This window comes from Macrotis lagotis, chromosome X, assembly GCF_037893015.1.
Source record: "Macrotis lagotis isolate mMagLag1 chromosome X, bilby.v1.9.chrom.fasta, whole genome shotgun sequence".
NCBI classification, from domain to species: Eukaryota; Metazoa; Chordata; class Mammalia; order Peramelemorphia; family Peramelidae; genus Macrotis; species Macrotis lagotis.
In genome coordinates, this window is record NC_133666.1 from 74,926,423 (window position 1) to 74,951,446 (window position 25,024).

Genomic DNA, 25,024 nt, shown 5'->3' on the forward strand with positions numbered 1-25,024 from the left:
CACCATTACTATTCACTTTAGTACAACTATTACTATTTATAGCAGTAAGACAAAAAAAAAGAAAATGGGAATAAGCATAAAGAGCAAAACAAGATTATTGCTTTTTTTTAGAGGCAATCATGGTTAAGTGACTTGCCCAGAGTCACACAGCTAATAAGTATCTAAGATTGAATTTGAACTCACATCTACTTGACTCCAAGCTTGAGGCTCTATTCACTCACTATACCACTTAGCTGACCCCAAATTATTTATTTTTGAAGGTGATGTGATGCTTTATTTTAACAACTTCAACAAAGTTACAGGACATAAAATAAAGCCACATAAATCATTAGCATTTTTATGTTTCCAACAAAATTTGATAGGAAGAGATAGAGAAATTCAAAATAATGACAGAAAGTATAAAATATCTTGGAATCTATCTGCCAAGGTACACACAGGAACTAAACACAATTATATAAAGATAGGTCTAAATAATTGGAGAAAAATTCATTGATTATGAGTAGGCTGAATCAATATAATGAAATGATGTTGCTATCTAAATTAATTTCCTTATTTAGTGCCATCTCAGTGGAATTTACCAGGGGAATTACTTCATAGAGCTAGGGAAAAAAAATCCCTCTAGTATATCTCAAGGGGATTATTGAAAAAGTGGAAAGAATGGGGATGTAGCAAGAACTATGCCTCAAATCATACTACAAAGCAGTAATCAAAATAATTTGGCATTGGGTAAGATATAGGTTGAGCAGGGGCAGCTAGGTGGCGTAGTGGATAAAGCACCGGCCCTGGAGTCAGGAGTACCTGGGTTCAAATCCGGTCTCAGACACTTAATAATGACCTAGCTGTGTGGCCTTGGGCAAGCCACTTAACCCCGTTTGCCTTGCAAAAACCTAAAAAAAAAGAAATAGATCAGTAGAAGAGATTAGTTATACAATATACAGAAGAAAATGATCAAAGTACCCTAGTGTTTGATAAACTAAAAGCTACTAGCCATTGGAGCCAAAAAAAAATCACTATTTGCCAAAAACTGTTGGGAAAACTGAAGAGAAATCTAGCAGAAATTAAGTATATGTCATCTCAAACCCAAAATAAGCTAAATGGGTACATGTCTTAGACTTAAAGGGTGATATCATAAATTAGAGGAACTATGAAGAAAGAAAAGATAGAAGATAGAAAAGATCACAGAAAATAAATCAGACAGTTTTGATCATATAAGATTTTAAAGTTTTTGAAAACCAATGCAACTAAAGTTAGAAAAGAAAGAAATGGGGAAAAAATCAACAAATTTCTCTGAATGTATTCAAATTTATAAGAATAAGAATAAATCCCCAATTGATAAATTGTCAAAGTATATGAACAGGCAGTTTTCAGAGGAAGAAATTAAAGTTGTTAATAACCATATAAAATGCTCTGAATCACTTACTAACTAGTGAAATTCGAGTTAAAACAGCTGAGGTACTGTTTCACACTTATGAGATTGTCGAAGTTGAATGAAAATGGTAAATGACAAATGTTGGAGAGGTTATGGGAAGATAGGTATATTAATGCACTGTTGGTGGAGCTGTGAATTTTGCACCCAAAGTTATTAAACAATGCATATCCATTGACCCAAAAATATCACTACTGAATCTGTATCCCAAAAGAGATCAAAGAAAAAGGAAAAAAGATCCATATGTACAAAGATATTTATGGCAGCTCTTTTTTGTGATGACAAAAGAATTGGAAATTGAAGTGGTACCTTTTCAGTTGGGGAATGGCTAAACAAGTTGTGGCATATGAATGTGATGGAATACTATTGTGCTGTAAGAAATGATTATGGGGACAATTTCAGAGAAACCTGAGAAGACTTGTATAAGGGTAAGTTGAACCAGGATAGTGATTTATAAGATAGCAGTAATATTATAGAGAAAAACAACTTTGAAAGATTTGGAAACTGATCAACACAATGACCAATCAGTTCCAAAGGACTCATGATGAAACTTGCTTGCCACCTTCCATAGAGAGTGCAGATTGAGACATATTTTTTTTTGGTCATGTCTATTGAGGGAATTTGCTTGATTACACAAGTTTGCAATTGGAGTTTCATTTTTCTTGTTTTCTCAATAGGGGAGAGGGGGAAATGGGAGAGAAAAATTGTCATTTGAAAATAAAATTTAATTAAAAGTATAAACCCTTTATAAAGCCTAGGAAATAACCAGTTAAAAACACCACTTAAACACCAAAAGAGAAGTCCTAAACATTAAAGACAAGATTAAAAAAGTAAAAGAAAAAAATCAAATTAAACGAAAAGTAGATTAGCAATTAATCAATTTAATTTTTTTTCAAAAAGAGGAAAACTAAATCACTAGTATCAAAAATGAAAGAAGATTCACAAATAAAGAAAAAAGGAAATTACCAGAAACTATTTTATTCAACAATGTGCCAATAAAACTGATAAATGACATGGGTAAATATTTATAAAAATAAAAAAATCTACATTAATAGAGCACATAAAAAGAAATCAAACAAGTCATTAATGAACTTCCAAAGAAAGGACCAATTAAATGTTAACATAAATTCTATCAAATATTAAAAGAAAAATGAGTTTCAATATTATATAAACTGTTTACAAAAATAGATAAAGATGATATCTTACAAAATCCCTTCTATGGTAAAAATGTGATCTTGGTTTCTATACCTGGCAGAAACAGAATGGGAAAATAAAACCAATGTATATGAAACATTTTAAATGAAATATTTGTGAGAAGGCTACAGCAACATATTAAAAGTATTATATATGTAACTAGGTTAGACATATCAGGAATGCAGGCTTGATTTAATATTAGGAAAACTATAAACACAATAAACGATGTTAATGATAAAAAATCATGATTATATCAATAGATGCATAAAATATGCAAAATATAGCTATTTGTTGTTTTTTTAATGCATTAGAAAATGAGGAAAATGAACCTTTCCCTAATATGATAAATATCTCTCTCTAAAAATAAGAACAAATGTTTTATATATGAAGATGGAGCCCTTCCAGTAAGATCAGTAGGAGAATAAGGATCTCTATTATCATCACTATTATTTGACATGGTGCCGTAAATGTTAAAAAAAAAAGTGATGTGAATAAGAATAAGCAAAGAAAAAATGATTGTCATTTTTTTGCCCATGTTATGATGGTTTATTTAAAGAACCTTTGAGAATCAATTAAAAGTTAAAATAATTAACTTTAGCAAAATTGAAGGATACAAAATAAATCCACTAAATCATCTGCATTTCTGTATGTACTAGCAACAAAATTCAACAGCAAAAATTGGAGAAATTCCATTTAAAATAACTTTAATATATAAAATATTTGGGAGTTTGTCTAGCTATATTCATTCAGGAACTATATGAATACATATATACTTTATAAAATAAAAAAATACTCTTTATAAAATAAAGATAGGTCTAAATAAGTGACAAAATATCAATTGCTCATGAGTAAGCCAAAACAACACCATTAAAAAATATTACCTGAACTACTTCAATTAATTTACTTGTTTGGTGCCATTCCAATCAGAGTAAGAATTACTTCATAGAGATAGGGCAAAAAATAACAATTCATTTGCAATAAGAAAAAGTCAGGGATTTCATGGGAAATAATGAAAAGAGGTGGGAAGGAAGAAGGCCTAACAATATTAGATCTCAAAGTACACTAAAAATAGCAATCATCCACGTGATTTGAAACTGACTAAAAGTAAAGAGGTAGATCAGAGAATAGAATAGGGATACATCATATTGAAGCTCATTAATTAATTATACTAGTCCTTTATTTTTTTTAAATAAATTTCATTATCTTTATTTTACATGACTAAAAGTTGTGTCCAGGATCCTTCCCTGTCACCCTATTCAAAGAGCCATCTCATATGATAAATTGTATTTTTTTTAGTTTTTGTAAGGCAATGGGGTTAAGTGGCTTGCCCAAGGCCACACAGCTAGGTCATTAAGTGTCTGAGACAGGATTTGAACTCAGGTACTCCTGACTCCAGGGTCGGTGCTCTATCCACTCCGCCACCTAGCTACCCCAAATTGTATTTTTTTTAAATAAAAAAGAAAAAGTCAACAAAACTGATCAATTTGTTTAAAAATGGCCCTCTACCTTTGCCAGGGAGTGGAGTGGGAGTATCTTCTCATATCTTTTACTGTGAGGGTCTTTAAAAGTTATAGTATTAAAAATTTGATGTTCAACTAAGTAAAGGGCCACAAACAAACAAACAAAAAGCATGGCAAAGATTTGCATAAACCATTTCAATAATCTGCTCTATCCATCCAGGATAGTGGAAGCACCACACTTGGACTCTAACATTTTCAGTCCTTGTGACTCATAGAAGAGTTTAATATGACTGTAGTGGAAGCCAGTTAACAAGCATTCCTGAGCTTTAGCTGGTATCCTCTGGGAAAGACCTGCAGAAAGAAGCCCTTTGGAAGAAGCCCTGCCTCAATTCCTCCCCTCATCCACTTAGTCACTGACATTTCTATATTCTCACTTGAGCATAGGAAAGTGACTTCCAGCTGACCCCAAGTTTCTGATCCAGGTATGGAGAGTTTCCTATACTCTGGAATTACAGAGGGGACTCAATGGGAAGGGAAACTTGATTTTCTTTTCTTTCAGTTACTCAGATATTAAAAACACTCTATAAGTGAGGCTCCAGAAAGGAGGGAGTACTAGAGGAAAAAAGGAGAAGGAGAAGTGCCTTCAGTCCCACAAGATCCAGTTAATTTTCTGGCACCAAATTAAGTCAGTTTGGTTTCCCACTTGAGTGTGAGATGATTCCCATTTGATCTCAAATCCTATATCCCATTGAGAAGAACTCCATATTGTCAGAGAAATTCTGGCAAGATCAGGTTTCCTTACAACATAGGAAGCTGATTTTCTTTGTCTTTTTTTAATTGTCTATGAGTTGAGAAAAACTAGTTCAAACATGTAGACAAGATCTTTGTTGGGTACTAAGCAAACAGTTATTTTTGGTTAACTTTGTTTGAAATGCTTTTTGTTGAATCTGCATGGTTTTATATTTAAGGAAAATTGTAATTTTTCTTCTGTACATATGGAAATATATATGATCATGCCACATTAACTCACTTTGTGGAAGCAACTGAAAGGAATATACTTCTGCCTCTCTAGTACCCCCAGATAACTGCTCTAGACTCAGTATAAGAACAATGTGTTCAAAACACACCCTGGCTGATAGGCTTAGGATGACAAAATTTTCAAATGAGGGGAGGCTGGTCACTGATTTTAGTCCTCTTGGGCATTAATTGAGTGATTCTGATAAAATTCTCCATGTGGAATAGTCTGAAGAGTTTGCTTCCTGAATAATCATGACAACATGTAATAGAAATGCCCAGAAGAGATCTTGGAGCAGTCTATAATTCACTTGACTTCATTAATTTTAATGATTTCAGATCTGTAACCATATCGTGAATAACTGTGTTTCTGTTTGATTAACTGGGGGTACATAGCTCACCTGGAGAGTGCTCCCCCCTTATATCCTATAACTCACCTGGAGAGTGCTCCCTTTATATCCTTCCATTACATTCATGGACCATCATTTGTTTAGTTATTCCCCAGTCAAGGTACCACTATTGATAATTTAGTGTATATGGGATCTTTCTTTTTGTCAATGACCTCCTTAGGGGATTTATGTAGGAGTGAAATCACTGAGTCAGAGTATGATTATTTTAGCCTTTTTATTTAACATAATTCCAGATTGCTTTCCACATGGTTGTACTAATTCACAGTTCTACCAGCAATGCACAATCCCACCAACATTGACTATTCCCATATTTTTGTCATCATTGCCAATTTTCTGGATATGAAATGAGTCTTTGATTGGAATCTTCAGTTATTTTGATTTGCTATTAAGCATTTGAAACATTGTTTCCTATGCTATTAATAGCTTGTGATTTTTCACTTGAGAGTTATTCATATCTTTTTGCCACTTTTTTATTGTGGAAGGGCCTTTCATCTTAAGTATTTCTGCAAGTTGTTTATATGTTTTTGGTTGTCTATATGTCTGAGAAATTTGATATGAAAATTTTTCTGATTCAATCTTCAACATTCAGGTCATGAATTTTGAATTTATTGTGGAAAATGGTGGAAGAGATTGACTTAAGCCTACTATCTTCCAATCTGCTTTCAAGTTTTCTCAGTTGTGCTTGTCAAATATAGTTCTTTCCTAAGTGATTTATGTTACTAGAGTGGTAGATAGAAAACGTTCATTAAGATGTTAACTATGAGGGGGTGGTTAGGTGGCGCAGTGGATAGACCACCGAGTCAGGAGTATCTGAGTTCAAATCCAGCCTCAGATACTTAATAATGACCTAGCTGTGTGGCCTTGGGCCTTTTTTGCCTTGCAAAAACCTAAAAATAAAAGATAATGACCATGGGCCCAACATTGTGCTTACTTAGTATAGGGGATACAAATACAACTAAAATGACTCTTCCTCCCTTCATGGAGCCTGGGGAGCACATCATTTAGTAATCTGGACAGGCAATTAACAATCAAAATAAATAGCTAGAGAGCAGAGTCAAAATAGTAGAATAGCAGCCAGAAGTACAGAGAATTTCTTGAGGAAACTCCTCCAAACATATCTAGAAAATGCACAAGTTAAAATTCTGCTCAGGAAATCCAGGTTAAAAATCACAGGAAGTAATTTTTTCAAACCAGGTCTGCATAGGAAGAAAGAGAGGTTTGTGAAAACTGTGGATGGGCTCTATCCAGGAGTGCACAAGCCCTGTCTAGAACAGGGGGAGACTCTTGCTCCAAGGAAATATTCGATCTGAGACCCAAACTGGGACATCATAACTTCATGAAGGGGAAGGGAACAGGTCTCAACTGGCAGCTTTGTCATCCACTACCCAATTCTGGATTACAAATTAAAGACCAAGCTTGCTTTCTTAATGGGTAGGGGAAGGACTGCAGGGAGGGAGAGAATTTGGAACAGAAAATTAAAAAAAAATACAGGACAGGTAGAGGAGGGGACCTGTGCCAGGGGTGACAGTTGAAAGTGAGGATTCATCTCAGACCCTAGTCTGGGTATTCAGAGAAAAGGAATTTCAGAAACAAGCCACAACTGTATGACTCAGACCAGGAATGGAGAGAGGTCTCAGTTCCAACTTTCCAATCTTAAGTCTGCAGGGAAGGAATCCCAGACAAAATCTGAGAACCGGGAATCTGAACAACAAAACTTTCCACCTTATTGATAGGGGCTAAGGCAATGTACTGTTGCTCAGGCCCAGACCCAGGTCGGGAATTTGTATTTCAAACCAAAGGAGTCATGATCAAATTTTACCCTGTATCATATTGACTTTTAGATTGTAAATCCCTTACTTGAATTTTCTTTAAGAGTCTGAAGTAACACAACACTCAAAACTCTAAGAAATAGCAATAGAACCAGATTTTTATTTCTTCCAGAAATATACATTCTAGCTCTTATATCAAGTCTGAACAAAAAGGAGAAGGGTTGTTGGTATAGATTTAGGGAGATATTAATCTCATACAAAGCAAGTTCTAAGGATGTACAAAAATACTTATAGCTCTTTTTGAGGTGACAAAGAATAAGAATCTGACAGAGTGCCCACAAATCAGGAAATGGATGAACAAGTTATATTATGCAAATATATTGGAATCCTACTGTGCTATAAAAAATTATGAAGAGGATGGAAGACTTATATGAACTAAAGCAAAGTGAAGTGAGCAGCACCAGGGGAACAATGCATACAATGACAACAACATTATAAAGACAATTTTGAAAAACTTAAGAACTCTGATCAGAGTAATGATCAACTACAATTCTAAAGGATTAATGAAGAAACATGCTCCCCTGCTCCTGAGACAGAGATGAAGGACTCAGAGTGCAGAATGAGATATATTTATGTATGTTTGTGTGCATGTATACATATATATATTTGTGTTTATATATATTCTTTCTTTTGAACATGGCCAATGAGGAAATTTCTTTTGCTTAAATACATGTTTTGATGATTTTTCCCCCTTTAACTCTTAATTCTGGGGGAGGAGGTAAGAGGGGAAAGAGGGTAGGTTTTGTTCATTAAAAAATAAAGTTCAATTAAAAATAAGAAGTTGGGGCAGCTAGGTGGCACAGTGGACAGAGCACCGGCCCTGGAGTCAGGAGGACCTGAGTTCAATTCTGACATCAAACACTTAATAATGAGCTAGCTGTGTGGTCTTAGGCAAGTTACTTAACCCCATTGACTTGCAAAAAAACACCTAAAAAAATAAAAATAAGAAATTGTTATAGGGCAAAGAATAGGGTAAGAATTAAGTGACAAGATTACTTTTAGGGAGTCAGAAAAGGATGATGATATCAGGTCATGTGAGCTGGATCAGGAATTCAGAAATCAGATGAGAGCTGCAGGGCAAAGGAATAGAAAATATCCATTGAGTCAACACATATTTATTATGTCTCAGCCACTGGGTTAAGTGCTAAGAAAGAGGCAAAAGACAGTCCCTGCTCTCAAGGGTCTTGCAAGCAAGAACATACACTATAAATAGGAAATAGTTGGAAGGAATAGTTGTCTAGAAAAGTTCCAGCAATGTGAAGTAGAGCTGAGACTGAAATGAACATGCCAGAGGATACCTCCTGAAATGATAGACTGGACCATAGAATCACTCATTAGAAGTGAGAGCCACCGGACAGGGACATCACAAATGTGACAAGGTTACTTTAGAAGAGGTAAGAGGTCCAGAGAGGAAGGAGTGGAACCAGGAGAGAAAGTAGCATGACCTTGGCAGTTCAAATGTGATAATCTGAGTCAGGGACTCAGCAGTCAGAAGAGAGGGCATCAGGGCAGAGGTGTCAACAGGATGTCAGGCTGCTGGTGGGAAATAGAGTGAAGGGTTAAACCTTGAGTGAAATGCTTATGACCTATGGACCTAATTGTTCAGGCCTGGGAATCACTGATCAGAAGAGAGGGCCACAGAGATGAAGCACATATAGGTGAGCTGAGGGTGAGAAAGTAGTGACATGGAGGTGGAGAAGTCCAGAGGGATTCAAGGAGTTGGAAGCAAAGATAACTTGAGCACCTCATGAAATGGTGCCCAGGCCCAGGGATTACTAATAAAAAGAGTAGACTAGAAGGACTGAGACATCTAAAGGGTGAGATGGCAACCTGTTAGGGAGGTGAATTCCAGAGAATGTGGAATAGAATGAGAAAGGGTAGTGATCATGGCCTGGCAAAATGAAGAAATGTTGTTCAGGCTCCAAATTCCCCAATGAGAAGAGAAAGTCATAGAGTGGAGGGACTTCTAGGAAGAGAAGCATTCACAAAAAGAGGTAGAAAAGTCCAGACAGTGGAGAACTGAGCCTTCAGGGAAGAAAGCATGGCTGGGGCAAGTCCAGTCAACAAACATTGATTAAGTGCCTAGGATGTGACAATCACTGTGCTAAATATAGATAGTCAAAGAAGGTCAAAACCTAACTAAAAATGAAAGCCAGACCCTGCTCCTGAGTTCCCAGTCTAATGATGGAGGCAACAGGCAAATAGCTATATACTGAGATGAACTACATCAGGGGCAGGGAACTTCTGGCCTGCAGTCTACCTTCAAAATCATTTGGTCTGGTGCTGCCAAAGCAACTGCAGGCAGAAATCGAAATTCAATACATCTAAGAACTTTTTAGGGGTGAATTAATTAAATGTTTGACAAAATATAGCAGGCTAATTTTTAGTTGATCATTTTGCATGGCCTGTGAATGATGTTATAAATATCAAAATGGCTGTAGACAGAAAAAAAGGTTCCCCACCCCTGCTCTAGACAGATAAACTGGAGATTAACTTAGAGGGAAGGCCCTAGCATTGGACAGCATCCAGAAAACCTTCTTGCCCATGAATGAATTGTTGGTCTCCTCAGCAGAATTGTCTAGTCCATTCCACTGATACTTGTTTCTACTTTTTAACAAGTAGTAAATTTTGATGATTGCTGTTTTGTAATGTACTTTAATGTCATGTCTGACTCTTTGTGACCCTTATTTGGAATTTTCTTGGCAAAGATACTGGATAGTTTTGCCATTTTCTTCTCCAGTTCATTTGACAAATGAGAAAACTGAAGCAAACAGGGTCAAGTTCCTTGCTCCAGATCACACAGGTAATAAGTGTCCGAGGCTAGTTCCAGGTCCTGCACAATATCCACTACAGTGCCACCTAGCGTCATTTCTTTCCTATCATTAATCATTTTTTTATAAGATTTTATTCCTTCAAATAAATTGTGTTATTGTCTTAAAGAGTTCCCTCAAGGGGTGGCTAGGTGGCACAGTGTATAGAGCACCAGCCCTGGAGTCAGGAGAACCTGAGTTCAAATCCGACCTCAGACACTTAATAATTACCTAGCTGTGTGGCCTTGGGCAAGCCACTTAACCCCATTTGCCTTGCAAAAATCCTAAAAAAAAAAAAAAAAAAGAATTCCCTCAAGTATTGACTTATTCTTCCTTGTGCTGGCATTAAGATTCTTACACATCTCATAAAAAGAAGTTAGATATTTTTTCAGATTTTTGAGAACAATGTGTCTATTGATATTGTTGCTGAATCTTTTTCAGTCATCTCCAACTCTTTGTGACTGTATTTCAAGTTTTATTGGCAAAAACATTAAATTGTTTTGCCATTTCCCTCTCCAGCTCATTTTGCAGATGAGAAAACTGAGGCAAACACGGTTAAGTTCCATGCCCAGGGTCACATATCTAGTTAAATGCTTAAGACCAGATTTAAACTCAGGAAGATGGATCTTCTTGATTCCAGGTTCAGTTCTGTATCAACTGCATTAAAAGCTTCATAGAGCAACTAGATTGTGCAGTGGTTAGAGCACCTGAAGGCAGGGGGACCTGATGTCAAATTCGACTTCAGGCACTTAGCAGTGGTGTGACCTTGGGCAAGTCATTAAACTCTGATCATCTCACATCCAGGGCTATCTCCAGTCCTCCTGATTCATATCTGACCACTGGACTCAGATGACTCCAGAGGACAAAGTGAGGCTGGTAACTTAGCACAGTACTGCCTCACTCAAATCAAATTCCCCTGCATGTCATGATATCACTTCCCTGAGGTCATGATCTTCAAGAATGACAGATAAATATCATCATCATCATCAAAAGCATCATAAGATTCCCCTAATCTAGCCCCGATTTTTTCTTTGATAGGTCATTTGCAATAGTTTCATTTCCTTTTCTGAGATTTAATTATTTAAGATCTCAAGTTGATTTTCTGTTAGTTTGGATAATATACATTGAAGGTATTCCTCTCTTTTGTGTTCTTAGTTTTGTTAGCATATATAATTCATTTAATTTCTTCTGATTTTGTCGAGATTTTGCCTAGTTTATTTGCTACTTTTATTTTATGACCTCTTCTTTTTTTTAGGGTTTTTTTTTTGCAAGGCAATGGGGTTAAGTGGCTTGCCCAAGGCCACACAGCTAGGTAATTATTATTAAGTGTCTGAGGTCGGATTTGAACTCAGGTACTCCTGACTCCAGGGCCAGTGCTCTATCCACTGTGCCACCTGGCTGCCCCTGACCTCTTCTTTTTTAAAAATTTATTTATTTATTTTGAATTTTACAATTTTCCCCCAATCTGGCTCCCCCAACCCCCCACAGAAGGCAGTCTGTTAGTCTTTCTGTTGTTTCAATGCTATACATTGATCTAAGCTGAATGTGATGAGAGAGAAATCATATCCTTAAGGAAAAAAAATAAGGTATAAGAGATAGCAAAATTACATAATAAGATAATGAGTTTTTTTCAATTAAAGGTAATAGTCTTTTATGACTTCTTTTTAATGAGGTTGACTAAAGGCTTATCAATTTGTTAACCTTTTCAAAGAATTAGCTTTTGGTTTTTCTTTTTATTTCTGTAGTTATTTTGGTTTCTGATTTAATTCTACTGTAATTTTTAATCTCTCCTTTTTAAAAGCATATTCGGTTTATTAATCATCTCCTTTTCTATTTTGTTAATGTATATTTTTAGGGATATGATTTTCTCCTGAGGACTATATTAGCTGCATCCCCGAAATTTTGGTATGTTTATTATTATCGTCTTTCAAAAAATTACAAATTGTTTCTATGATTTGTTCTTTATCCACTTGTTATTTTGAGTTTTTTTTTTTTTGCAAGGCAAATGGGGTTAAGTGGCTTGCCCAAGGCCACACAGCTAGGTGATTATGAAGTGTCTGAGGCCTCATTTGATTTCAGGTACTCCTGACTCCAGGGCCGGTGCTCTATCTACTGTGCCACCTAACCACCCCTCCACTTGTTATTTTGGATTGCAATATTGGGTCTGTGTCTTTTTTTTAAATTAATTTTTATTAAAGATATTATTTGAGTTTTACAATTTTCCCCCCATCTTGCTTCCCTCCCCCCCACCCCCCACAGCAAGCACTCTGTCAGTCTTTACTTTGTTTCCATTTTGTACCTTGATCCAAATTGGGTGTGATGAGAGAGAAATCATATCCTTAAAGAAGAGAAGTCTAAGAGGTGACAAGATCAGAAAATAAGATATCTGTTTTTTTCTAAATTAAAGGGAATAGTCCTTGAACTTTGTTCAAACTCCACAGCTCCTTATCTGGATACAGATGGCACTCTCCTTTGCAGACAGCCAAAAATTGTTCCTGATCATTGCACTGATGGAATGAGTGAGTCCTTCAATGTTGAACATCACTCCCATGTTGCTGTCAGGGTGTACAATGTTTTTCTGGTTCTGCTCATCTCACTCAGCATCAGTTCATGCAAATCCCTCCAGGCTTCCCTGAAATCCTGTCCCTCCTGGTTTCTAATAGAACAACAGTGTTCCATGACATACATATGCCACAGTTTGCTAAGCCATTCCCCAATTGAAGGACATTTACTGGATTTCCAATTCTTTGCCACCACAAACAGGGCTGCTATAAATATTTTTGTACAAGTAATGTTTTTACCCTTTTTCATCATCTCTTCAGGGTATAGACCCAGTAGTGGTATTGCTGGGTCAAAGGGTATGCACATTTTTGTTGCCCTTTGGGCATAGTTCCAAATAGCTCTCCAGAAGGGTTGGATGAGTTCACAGCTCCACCAACAGTGTAATAGTGTCCCAGATTTCCCACAACCCTTCCAACAATGATCATTATCCTTCCTGGTCATATTGGCCAATCTGAGCGGTGTGAGGTGGTACCTCAGAGAAGTTTTAATTTGCATTTCTCTAATAATTAATGATTTAGAGCATTTTTTCATGTGGCTATGGATTGCTTTGATCTCCTCATCTGTAAATTGCCTTTGCATATCCTTTGACCATTTGTCAATTGGGGAATGGCTTTTTGTTTTAAAAATATGACTCAGTTCTCTGTATATTTTAGAAATGAGTCCTTTGTCAGAGTCATTAGTTGTAAAGATTGTTTCCCAATTTACTACATTTCTTTTGATCTTGGTTACATTGGTTTTATCTGTGCAAAAGCTGTGTCTTTTCTTTGTATTACCTTGAACTGATTGCACTTTTATTGTGTTGCTATCGTAAAGACCAAGTTTACTATTTCTGCCTTTTAATATTTGTTTTCAATGTCTTTTCTTGACCAAATCCGGTACTATATCCACTGCATTAAAAGTATCATAGGGCAGCTAGGTGGTACAGTGGTTAGAGTACAGGCTCTCAAGTAAGGAGGACCTGAGGTCAAATTCGACTTTGGACACTTACTAGTTGTGTGACCTTGGGCAAGTCATTAAACTCTGATCTCATCCAGGACTATCTCTAGTCCTCCTGATTCTTATCTGACCACTGGACCCGGATGGCTCCAGAGGTCAAAGAGAGGCTGGTAACTTAGCATAGTACCCCCTCATCAAATCCAATTCAATTGATATTCCTGGTCAGTTTTTGTAAAGTTCCATGTGCTAAGAATACGTTGTCCTTGGTGATTTCATTTAGAAGATGGATTTGGTTTTTCTAACAGTTTGTTCATTTCTTTTGTATTTTTTTGTTTGATTTGTCTAAATCCAACAAAATTATATTAAAGTATCTTGCTATTATTGTGCTGACATCTGTGTTTTCTTGTTATTCAATGAATTTTTCCTTTATGAATTTAAATGCTATTGAATTTAATGCATAGAAGTTTAATACTGATACTTGTTTGTTGTTTTTTTTATTCCTTTCGCCATAAGGTAATTTTTTCATTTATCCTCTATTCTGTGAATTTTTGGTTTTGCTTTTAGTAGAACTAGGTTGCATACATTTCAGTTTTTGAAAGGAATTTGTGGAGTACTGGCACTAAATGTTCTTCAAAATGCATATAAAATTCCCTTGCAAGTCCATCATAAGTTTTTGTCTTTGATTTTTCCTTTACAGCTGGTTCTGTTTCATTTCCTAAAATTGAATCATTTCTGATCCATGCTTGATGTTCTTAGTTTGTATTTTGTACATTATGAATTTATATATGTATACATAAGCATTGTGTGTATATCTATCTCTATTGTGTGAATATAATACAATTGTAAATACATATATCTATATCATTATCTACATATTTATATCTCTATCTACATATTTATATCTCTATCTAGAAGGTGGGATGTGAGCTGAATCTTGAAGGAACCCAGGGTTTCTAGGAGGTGGAAATGAGGAGGAGGAAGGAGAGAATTACAGGCACTTGACTTGATCAGTGAAAGAGTGGGTACGATTGGGAGAGGGACAGCAACAAGGGCAGAGTCTTTGCATTGTTGAGTAGGTGGAGATGGAATATTTGTATTTATCTATCATATAAAATGTTTCCTACTTCTGAAGTTCTTGTGTTCTTAGTTTTATTGTTTTACACCTTCAGAAATAGATTCTTCAAATTATTTTTATCTCCTCTGGTTTTGCTGTGATTTCATACTGTTTATTTTATATCTTGTTTTGATTTTCTGGTCTTTTTTTAATAGTAAAGGTTTATCAGTTTTGTTAGGCTTTTTCAGCAAACTAGCTTCTAATTTTTATAGTTGTCTTGGTTTCTAATTTCTCCTGTAATTTTTAATTTCTCCTCTTGTTTACTTATTCTGAATTGGATTTTGGTTGTCTATCATTTTTAAAGGTGTATTCAGTCTATTAATCATCTTCTTTTATATTTTGTTAATATATATTTTTAGGATATGATTTTCCCCTGATGACTGCTTTAACTGCAACTGAGGAATTTTGGTATGTTCCTTCATCATTATTATTCTTTCACAAAATTACTAATAGTTTCTATAATTCATTGTTTATTTGTTATTTGGGATTTAAGTATTTATTTTCAATATCTCTGTGCCTTGTTAATCTTGGTCAATTTTTGTAAAGTTCAATGTGCTGAGACTATATAGTCTTTGTGGTTTCAATTAAAAGATTTCTAGCAGTTTATTCAATTCCATATTTCCCCCTTTGTTTTTTGTTATTTTTTTCTAAATCCACCAGAAGTACATTAAAGCATCTTGCTATCTTGTCTTCTTGTCATTCAGTGAATTTTTCCTTTATGAATTTAGATGCCATGGCATTGAAAGCATAGAAGTTTAATACTGATACTCATTTGTTATCTTTGATTCCTTCCACCATAAGGTGATTTGCTCATTTATCTCTATTCTGTGAATTTTTGGTTTTGCTTTAGTAGAACTTGGCTGCCTACATTTCAGTTTTTGAAAGGAATTTGTGGAGTACTGGCACTAAATGTTCTTCAAAATGCATACAAAATTTCCCCGAAAGTTCATCATAAGATTTTGTCTTTGATTTTTCCTTTACAGCTGGTTCTGTTTCATTTCCTAAGATTGAATCATTTCTGATCCGTGTTTGATGTTCTGTTAGTTTGTATTTCTTATTATGAATTTAAATATGTACATATGATATTGTGTATAGATCCCTATTGTGTGACTTTATTACAATTACAAATACATATATCTATATCATTATCTACATATTTATATCTGGGATATAAATGGGATGTGATATAAGTGGGATGTGAGTTGAATCTTGAAGGAACCCAGGTTTCTAGGATGTTGAGGTGAGGAGGGAGAGAATTCCAAGCACCTGGGATCATCAGTGAAAATGGGCACAGTTGGGAGAGGAACAGCAACAAGGGCAGAATCATTGCATCGTTGAGTAGGTGGATATGAATATTTCTATTTGTCTATCATATAAATGATTCCTATTTCTGAAGTTCTTATGTTCTTAGTTTTGTTGCTTTATCCCTTCATAAAAGGTTCTTCAACTTCCTTTTAGTTCTTCTAGTTTTGCTGTGACTTCATACTGTTGATTTTTTATTTTGTTGCTTAGATTTTTCTGATCTCTTTAAATGATAAAAGTTTATCAGTTTTGTTAGGCTTTTGTCAGCGAATTATCTTCTCATTTCTATAGTCTTGGTTTTCAATTTATCCTGTAATTTTTAATTTCTCTTCTTTTTTACTTAATCTGAGTTTATTTTTGGTTGGTTTTATAATTTTTAAAGGAGTATTCAGTTTATTAATAATCTTTTTTATTTTGTTAAGGTATGTTTTTATGAATATGATTTTCCCCTGATGACTGCTTTAGCTACATCTGAGAAATTTCGGTATGTTGCTTCAACATTATTATTGTCTTTCATGAAATTACTAATAGTTTTCTATGATTTGTGCTTGCAATATTGGGTCTATGTCTTTTCTTTGTATTATCTGAACTGATTTTTTTTTCCTTATTGTGTTCCTGTCTGTAAAAACCATGTTCACCATTTATGCCTTTAAGCATTTATTTTCAATATCTCTGTGCCTTGATAAGCCTGGTCAATTCGTGTAAAGTTCCTTGTGTTGAGAATATGTATAGTCTTCAATAGTCTCATTTAGAAGATGGGTTCTCTAATGGTTTGTTCAATTCCAAACTTCCCCCTTTGTTTTTCTTGTTAGATTTTTCTAAGTCCAACAGAGGTATGTTAAAATATTTTGCTATTATTGTGCTGCTATCTATGTCTTCTTGTCATTCAGGTAATTTTTCCTTTATTAATTTAGATGCCATGGCATTGAAAGCATAGAAGTTTAATACTGATACTCATTTGTTATCTTTGATTCCTTCCACCACAAGGTGATTTGCTCATTTATCTCTATTCTGTGAATTTTTGTTTTTGCTTTAGTAGAACTTGGTTGCATACATTTCAGTTTTTGAAAGGAATTTGTAGTAATTGCCACTAAAATGTTCATCAAAATGCATATAAAATTCCCCTGCAAGTCCATCATAAGTTTTTCTTTTTGATTTTTTTCCTTTACAGCTAGTTCTATTTCATTTCCTAAGATTGAATCATTTATAATCCATGTTTGGTGTTCTGTTGGTTTGTGTTCATATTATGAATTTTATGTAATCTACATAAATCTATATATTCCAAATGTGTGAATGCTTATTAGAATTCTATGCACCCATATCTCTATTTACATATTTATACATAGAAGATGGGGTGTGATCTGATCCTTGAAGGAAGCCAGGGCATCCAGGAGGTGGAAATGAGGAGGAAGGAGAGCATTTTAGGCATCTGAGTCCATCAGTAGAAACAGCCACAGTTGGGAGGTGAAACATCCTGGATGAGGAACAGCAACAGGGGCAGCATCATTGCATTATTGAGTAGGTGGAGGGGAATAAGATACTAGAAGACTGAAAAGCTAGGAAGGGTCTGGTTTGTGAAGGTCTTTACAAATGTAGGTGACACTGTGGATAGAATGATAGACCTGGAGTTAAGATCTGAGTTCAAATTCAACTGCTGACACTTAGTAGATGTTACCTATGGCAAATTGTTTCAATTTTGCCTCAGTTTTCTCATCTGTAATATGGAGATAAAAGCAGCACTTATCTCTCAGGGTTACTATGAGAATAAAATGAGATACAAGTCTTAAAGTGTGATATAAATTTATATTTGCACTTTTAGATCAAGTCATTCCTGGAATGTGACCCTTTAGAAAGAAAATTTGGTATCTGAATAGAGGATACAAGAATGGGGAGAAACTTGAAATCAGGAAATGATCAAGCAAATATTGGTATAGTCCAAGTGAGGTGATTAGGGGCAGCATCAGGGTGACAGATGTATGAATAGAGAGAAGGAGACATATAGGAGAGATATTGGGGAGGCAGAAATGTATGGATCAAGTGAGAGTTTTTTGAGGATGAAAGAGACACGAGCGGTTTTAGAGGAAGTAGGAAAACAGTTGGTAGATAGGGAGCGATTGAATATTGGCAAAAGAGTAGGAATGACACTCAGGGCAATGTGCTCAAGGTATGGAGGAGTGAATAGCCAAGGATGTGAACTTGAGTGACTTGGGAAGGATGGTAGTGCCCTTGCCAGTAAGACAAAACTTGAGAATTGGGATAGGAACAAGAGGAGTTCCCATTTGAATAAATCTATGTGATACCCCATTTAAAATGTTCAATAGACAGTTGATGAAGGAAGATTGTAGATCAGGAGAGAAGTTAGTCCTGGAAGAATAGATCAGAGGATAATTTGTGTAGAGATGATAATTGAATCTGTAGGATCTGCTGTGATTATCCAAGAACATATACATAGGAAAAAAGAAGAGAGCTCGGAATAGAACATTGGGAAGTACATACAGTTAATGAGCATGTTACCTAACAGAAGATCCAGCAAAGGAGACAAAGATGGAATGGTCACATAGGAGTAGAACCAGGAGAAAGTAGTATCATGAAACCCAGAGAAAAAAAATTGTTAAGAAGAAAAGAGTAATCAAATAATGTGAAAGACTGCAGATAACTCAAGATCTAAGGATAGTGAGATCCTCTCTAGTAACTTTGAAAAGTTTTCACCATAACTTTGAAAAGAATAATTTTAGTTGAAATGTGATATCAGAAGTCAAACTGTAGAGAATTATTAAGAAGGGAGTGAGAGAAAAGAAGTGGAGGCACTTATTGTAGACAGCCTTCTCAAGGAGGTTAGCCACAAAAAGGAGGAAAGATATGGAATAATAGCTAGCAGGAATGTATGGATCAAGTGAGGGGTTTTTGAGGATGAAGGGGACATGAGCATTTTGAGAGGAAGCAGGGAAACAAGTAGAAAGGGAGTGATTGAATGTTAGTGAGAGAGTAGGGATGGCACATGGGGCATGCTAGAAGAGACAACATGAAATGGAATCGCTTATATAGGTAAAGAGGTTGACCTTGACAAGGAGAAGTACCACCTCTTTCTGTGAGACAAGTGAAGGAGGAGAGATTTGCAGAAGGTAGCTGTGTGGTATGAGATGAGGAAAAGGGGAGAAGAGGGTTCTCTCGGTGAAGGGCTTCAGTTTTTCAAAGAGGGAGGGGCAGGGGATCCATGAGAGACTTGAGGATGGATGAAAAAGTTCGGAAAATGTCAGTGTTGATAAGTCGGATGACAAATTCATTAGGATTGTGGGAAAGGATTGCTTTGCAGAAGTGAGGGCCTAATTGAGATTATGTAAATTTTTAGTGGGCCAAACAGAGCAATTGCATGATTTTTCTCTAGCATCTTTCAGCAGCTTTATGAGTAAGACTGAAGTCAGTGGGCAGTGTAATGAGCCAAGGTTGACAGGGCAAGACCAGCAATAGGGTAAAATGGACAAGGGATTAGATAGAATAGATCAACGTATATTTGAAATGGTTCAACAAAAGGTCAAGATGGGAAACACAGAAGAATATAGCCAGTGTAGCAGTGATGATTTGGGAGAGAACTGAGGGATCAAGGGTTGGAGGTCATGGTATGAACAAAAAGGTTTGAATAATTGAAAGAGAGGGGGAGGACATGAACATTGAGTTGGTGCATTTATGGCTGAATGGTAAGATCAAGGGTATGATCATCATGATGTTGCTTTGGTGGGGTGGAGAAATAGATTGTGGAAAATGAGTAAATTGATGAATTGGGCATATAAATTGATTGAGGAAGTATTATGTGTGTTGAAGTCACTTAATTTGAAGGAAGGAAAGAGACTGTGCCAAGCCTTAAACTCATTGAGGAAAGAAGAGACATGTCCCTGGTGGTTGCTAGACAGTGACTACCAGAATCTAGATTAGGTGATAAAACATGTATTGGATGACCCTCAAAGGTGGAGAGATGACTGAATAATGGTAGTAAAGGGAGAGTCTAAGAATGGCAATAGGGAGCAAGGAGCAATCCAACTCCACCATGTCTAGTAAGTCTGGATGAAGAGGATACCCAGGGAGGTGTGTGTTAATCCCTTGGAACCTGGCCTCAGTGAGTGCTATAAAAAAGAGAATCAGAGAAAGGAAAAGGTTTAAGATGAAATCTAGTTTGTTACTTATGGATTACCGGAGGATTTTATATTTGCTCCTAGAGGTAATATAAGCCATTAGAGTTTGAATGTAAGGTTAGGGAGGAAGGTGACAATCAGACCTGAATTTCAGATGAATGAGAAGAAAACCAGGAGAAAACTATTGTCATGAAAATTTTGAGAGGTTGACAGTATTCAAAAGGATCACCCTAATTCTCAAGGACAGTGTTAAAGTCTGTAGAAAATGTTAAAGGTTTCTAGTCATCCAGGCCCCCAAAGTGAAGCATAGGTCCTTTTTTTAAAAAAAATTAAATATTTTTATTTATTTGTTTTTCCAACAACATGCAACAGTAGTTTACACCAATCATTTTTTTGGCAAGATTTTGAGTTTTATATTTTCCCTCCCTCTCTTCCCTCCCCCCCTTCTGACAGAAAGCAATCTAATATAGGTTCTATGTGTATAATTTGCTAAAAATAAATCCATAATAATCTTATTGTGAAAGAAGAATCAAATCCAAATGGATGGGAAAAAATTAGAGAAAAAATGATATAACAAATGACAACTTTTAAAAATTGAAGATAGTAAGCTTTGGTCTGCATTTAAACTCCACAGGTCCCTCTCTAGTTATGGATGGTATTTTCTATCACAAGTCTTTTAGAATTGTCTTTGATTATTGTACTGTTGAAATAAACAAGTCCATCATAGTTGATCATCACCCAATGTTGTTATTAATGTGTATAATGTTCTTTTGGTTCTGCTCATTTCATTCAGCATCAGGCTTTTCTGAAATCCCATCCTCATGATTTTTTGTAGATCCACAGTGTCCCATCACTTTCATATTCCCCAGTGGATAGGCATCCCCTCAATTTCCAGTTCTTCGCCACCATGAAAAGAGCTGCTATACATGTAGGTTTCTTTTTGTGAGCTCTTTGGGATACAGACTTAGTAGTGTTATTGCTGGATCAAAGGGTAGGCACAGTTTTATTGCCCTTTGGACATAATTACAAATTGCTATCCAGAAAGGTTATATCTGTTCACAACTCCACCAACAATGCATTAGTGTCCCAGTTTTCCCACATCCCCTCCAAAATTGATCATTTTTCCTTTTTAGTAAAATTGGCCAATCTGATAGGTATGATGTTGTACCTCAGAGTTACTTTAGTTTGCATTTCCCTCATCAGTAATGATTTAGAATAATTTTTCATATGACTATAGATAGCTTTAATTTCTTCTGAGAATGTGAAGCATTGGTCTTGAGCATTCTTGTCCTCTAAGACCGAGTTGAAACCTGACTCTTCAGGACTTAGTCTCCCTCAGATTTTCAAGGCTAAAGCTTGAGTCTTCTAGATCCCCAGGGCCTCCATTTTTAAGCACAGCTTTATTGTTCTCCAACTCTCAAAATTTAAGCCTGTATCTTTATGTTTGCTGTCCTTCAAGAACCGTATTGTAATTATTGAATTTTTACTCCAGGGTTCATTGTATTTTTAGCCCTATATTGAGAGCTTTAATCAGTCAGGGAACAAGTTGTTCTAGAGTACTTCTGTGGGAAACATTGTGCCAAACATTTTCTATTAACTCTAATTCTAGGTCTTTAAGACTCAAGTTATGGGTCTTGTTTCTCTAAGCTTGTGTAGTTTTAACTGTGTCTTAGGGCATTTCCATGGTTTCAGGACTCTAAATCTAAGTTTTCTAAATTAAATTAAAATTTGGATTTTGAGTTTTCCAGGTCAGCAAATTTAGGACTTGAGGTTTCTAGTGTTTTATTTTTCTACTCTCCACTTCTGAGGTTTCTTTTCTTTTCTTAAAATTTTATTTATTTAAGGCAATGGGGTTAAGCGTGATTTGCCCAAAGTCACACAGCTAGGTAATTATTAAGTGTCTGAAGTCGGATTTGAACTCAGGTCCTCCTGACCCCAGGACCGGTGCTCTATCTACTGCACTACCTAGCTGCCCCTAAGGTTTCAAATATTAAAATATTCCAGTCTAAATCAGTAAGTCAAAAAAGATTTTCATGTCTCTGGGAATCCAGGTCTATGTTTTAATTTCCTGTGGCTCTAAATTTCTAGGATCCCAAGATAATGTCTTTTTTTGTTATCTGAATCAGCCTTGTTCTTGATATTTCTGTGTCTCTAATTCTCTAAAACTAAGTATAGCTTTGATTCTTCAGTGTCTAAGTCTCTAGGAATCTACCTGGTTCATGAGATTTCTCTGTCTTTGTGTCTCCAGGATAGCAAGTATAAGTATTGAATTTTCTGCGTTTCTAAAGTTCTTGGATTTTAATTTTAGCTCTTCAGTTTTCTAGTATTCTGAGTTACAAATTATTTTGTCTTGAGTGTCATCTGAATCTGTAGGACTCTAGGTCTGGGCCTTGAGTTTTATGTGCCTCTAAGTCTTTCTTTCTCTAAATCTACATTTAAGTTTCCTGTGTCTATAGAGGTCCATAGGGCTCTGTATTGCATGTGTGTGTGTGTGTGTCTGTTTGTCTGTCTGTCTGTCTGTCTGTCTGAATCTTCAGGATGCTAAGGTTGTTAAGGTTTTGGTTTTTCTGAACCTAAGTCTTAAGTTTTCTGTATCTCCCAATCTCTGGAGTGGTAGCATATGTAGGACTTGGGCTTTATAACAACAGTTTGAGGTTTTGGCATCAATATGGGTTCATAATTCTAAGTCTAGATTTTGAGGTTTCTAGGTCTAGTTGCCCCTTATTTTTTTGTAAAAAGTGTTTTAGGGTAGGTGGTACAGTGGATAGAGTACCGGCCCTGGAGTCAGGAGGACCTGAGTTCAAATCCAACCTCAGTTGCTTAATAATTACCTCGCTGTGTGACCTTCGGCAAGTCACTTAACCCCATTGCCTTGCAAAGACAGACAATTTTTTTTTTAGGTTTTTGCAAGGCAATGGGGTTAAATGGCTTGCCCAAGGCCACACAGCGAGATAATTATTAAGCGTCTGAGACTGGATTTGAAGTTAGGTCCTCCTGATTCCAGGACCGGTGCTCTATCCACTGTGCCACTAGCCACCCCCAAACAAACAAAATTTTAAAGTTGTTTTATTTTTTCCAATTACTTGTAAAAATGCTTTCAACATTCTCCTCTAAATAAGACTTTGAGTTCCAAATTTTTCTCTCCCCTTCCTGTAAGATGGCAAGCAAACAATATAGGTTATACCTGTGAGATCATGTTAAACATATCTCCATATTAGTCATGTTGTAAAAGAAGAAATAGAACCAAAGAGAAAAATAAACAACAGCAAAAGCAAAAAGAAAATAGTATGCTTCAATCTGCATTCAGACTCCATAGTTCTTTCTCTGAATGTGGACAGCATTTTCCATTATGAGTCTATTGGAAGGGAGTCCACATTCCAATAGGAAAGATAACATTGAAATAACTATAGACTAAATTTGGGCTATGTAAAGAGACTGGAAGTCATTAGTCTTTAAATATCTACTCTTTCTGGCTTCTACATATACATAAAGGTTTTGAAATTGCTTGCCTCATCATCCTACAGGGCTTAACTTGTGTACTCTAGGGCTAGAAGTTGTTCAAATTCTGATCTTAGGTCACTCAGTTAGCCAGTGAGTATTTTGTGCCTCCCACATGGGAGGACGTATTCAGAAAACAAGTACAAAATATTTATTCTTAGAGTTGCTTTCATTCTCATGGAGTGGAGAAGTTGAATTTTTATCACTGTATACTTAATAAATACAAAATAATTATAATGAAGTCAAATACAAGGTATTGGGGGATGGATAATCTTCATGGTTGGGATATTCAGAAAGAGTTTGTGGCCAAGAGACTATATGAGCCCATCATTCCAAAGGAAAAGGTAAATCATTTAAGAAGAATAGGCATTCCAAAACTGGGAGTTAGACTAGGTGCATGGAATATTTCTAAGTCTCTTAGATATTTAAATTCTCAACATCCAAGTATAGGTCTTGTATTTTCACAGTCACTAGGATGCTACCTACCTGTGGGTATTTTTGGTTATTCCGGGGCTCAAAGTTTAGATCTTGAGTTTCCCGCTTGAGTTTTTGGATTTAAAGTCTGGGTTGTGATTTTTCTGTTTGGACAACTCCAAGACTCCACTCTACATCTTGCCTTCTATTTCCACTGCTTGACTTCTCTAGGCATGCAGGACTCTAAACTTGATATGTCGATATGGTTCCAGGATTCTACATCTAGTTCATTGGGTTTCTAGTTCTTTAGGCTGCCAAGTTTATGGCTTGCTAGTTCAAGTGACTCTTGTCCTCCCTTATAGATCTGAGGTTTCCAGGCTTCCAGAGATTCCTGTTTAGGTGAGACAATGAGTCAATAAGCATTTATTCTCTAGAACTCTAAGTGTAGGTGTTGTTTTCTTTGTCTCTACAGTCTTGCACGCTTAAGCCTCAGACTTGAATTTTCTTTGTCTCCATACTTATAGGACTCTATTTCTAGGTCTTGAATTTTCTGTGTCTAAATCTCTGGGACTCTATACATCTGGGGATTTAGTGTTCTGTGTTTGTAAGTCCGTAAAATCATAGTTCTAGATCAGGGATGCCCAAAATGTGGCCCATCTATGGGTTTATTAAGTGCTTTAGTACACGCCAAGCTACCACAGAACTCTCAATAAAAAGGCAAATCAAAATATGTTGTTTATTTGGTTCAGTAAAAGATTTTACAAGTAAGGTTGGGCTGCCTTGCTCTAGATTTTGAATTTTCTATGTCTCTAGATCTCTAAGGCTCAAATTCTAGGTTTTTGAGTCTCTAGGAGTCTAAAGCTCTAAGGATAAGTTTGGTGGCTCCAGGGACGTAAGTCTTCCAGTCCAATATCTTGTAGGCTGTGAA

General features: G+C 35.9%; 1 long non-coding RNA gene across 1 annotated transcript in view; it reads left to right on the top strand.

The window, feature by feature from the left end:
- LOC141497734 (uncharacterized) overlaps window positions 1-25,024 on the top strand; it is a 73,787-nt gene that overhangs the window by 10,745 nt on the left and 38,018 nt on the right. The window contains exons 2-3 of the long non-coding RNA XR_012471427.1: window positions 15,115-15,163; window positions 16,480-16,541. This is a non-coding gene — a long non-coding RNA (uncharacterized LOC141497734). The remainder of the gene's footprint in view (window positions 1-15,114; window positions 15,164-16,479; window positions 16,542-25,024) is intronic.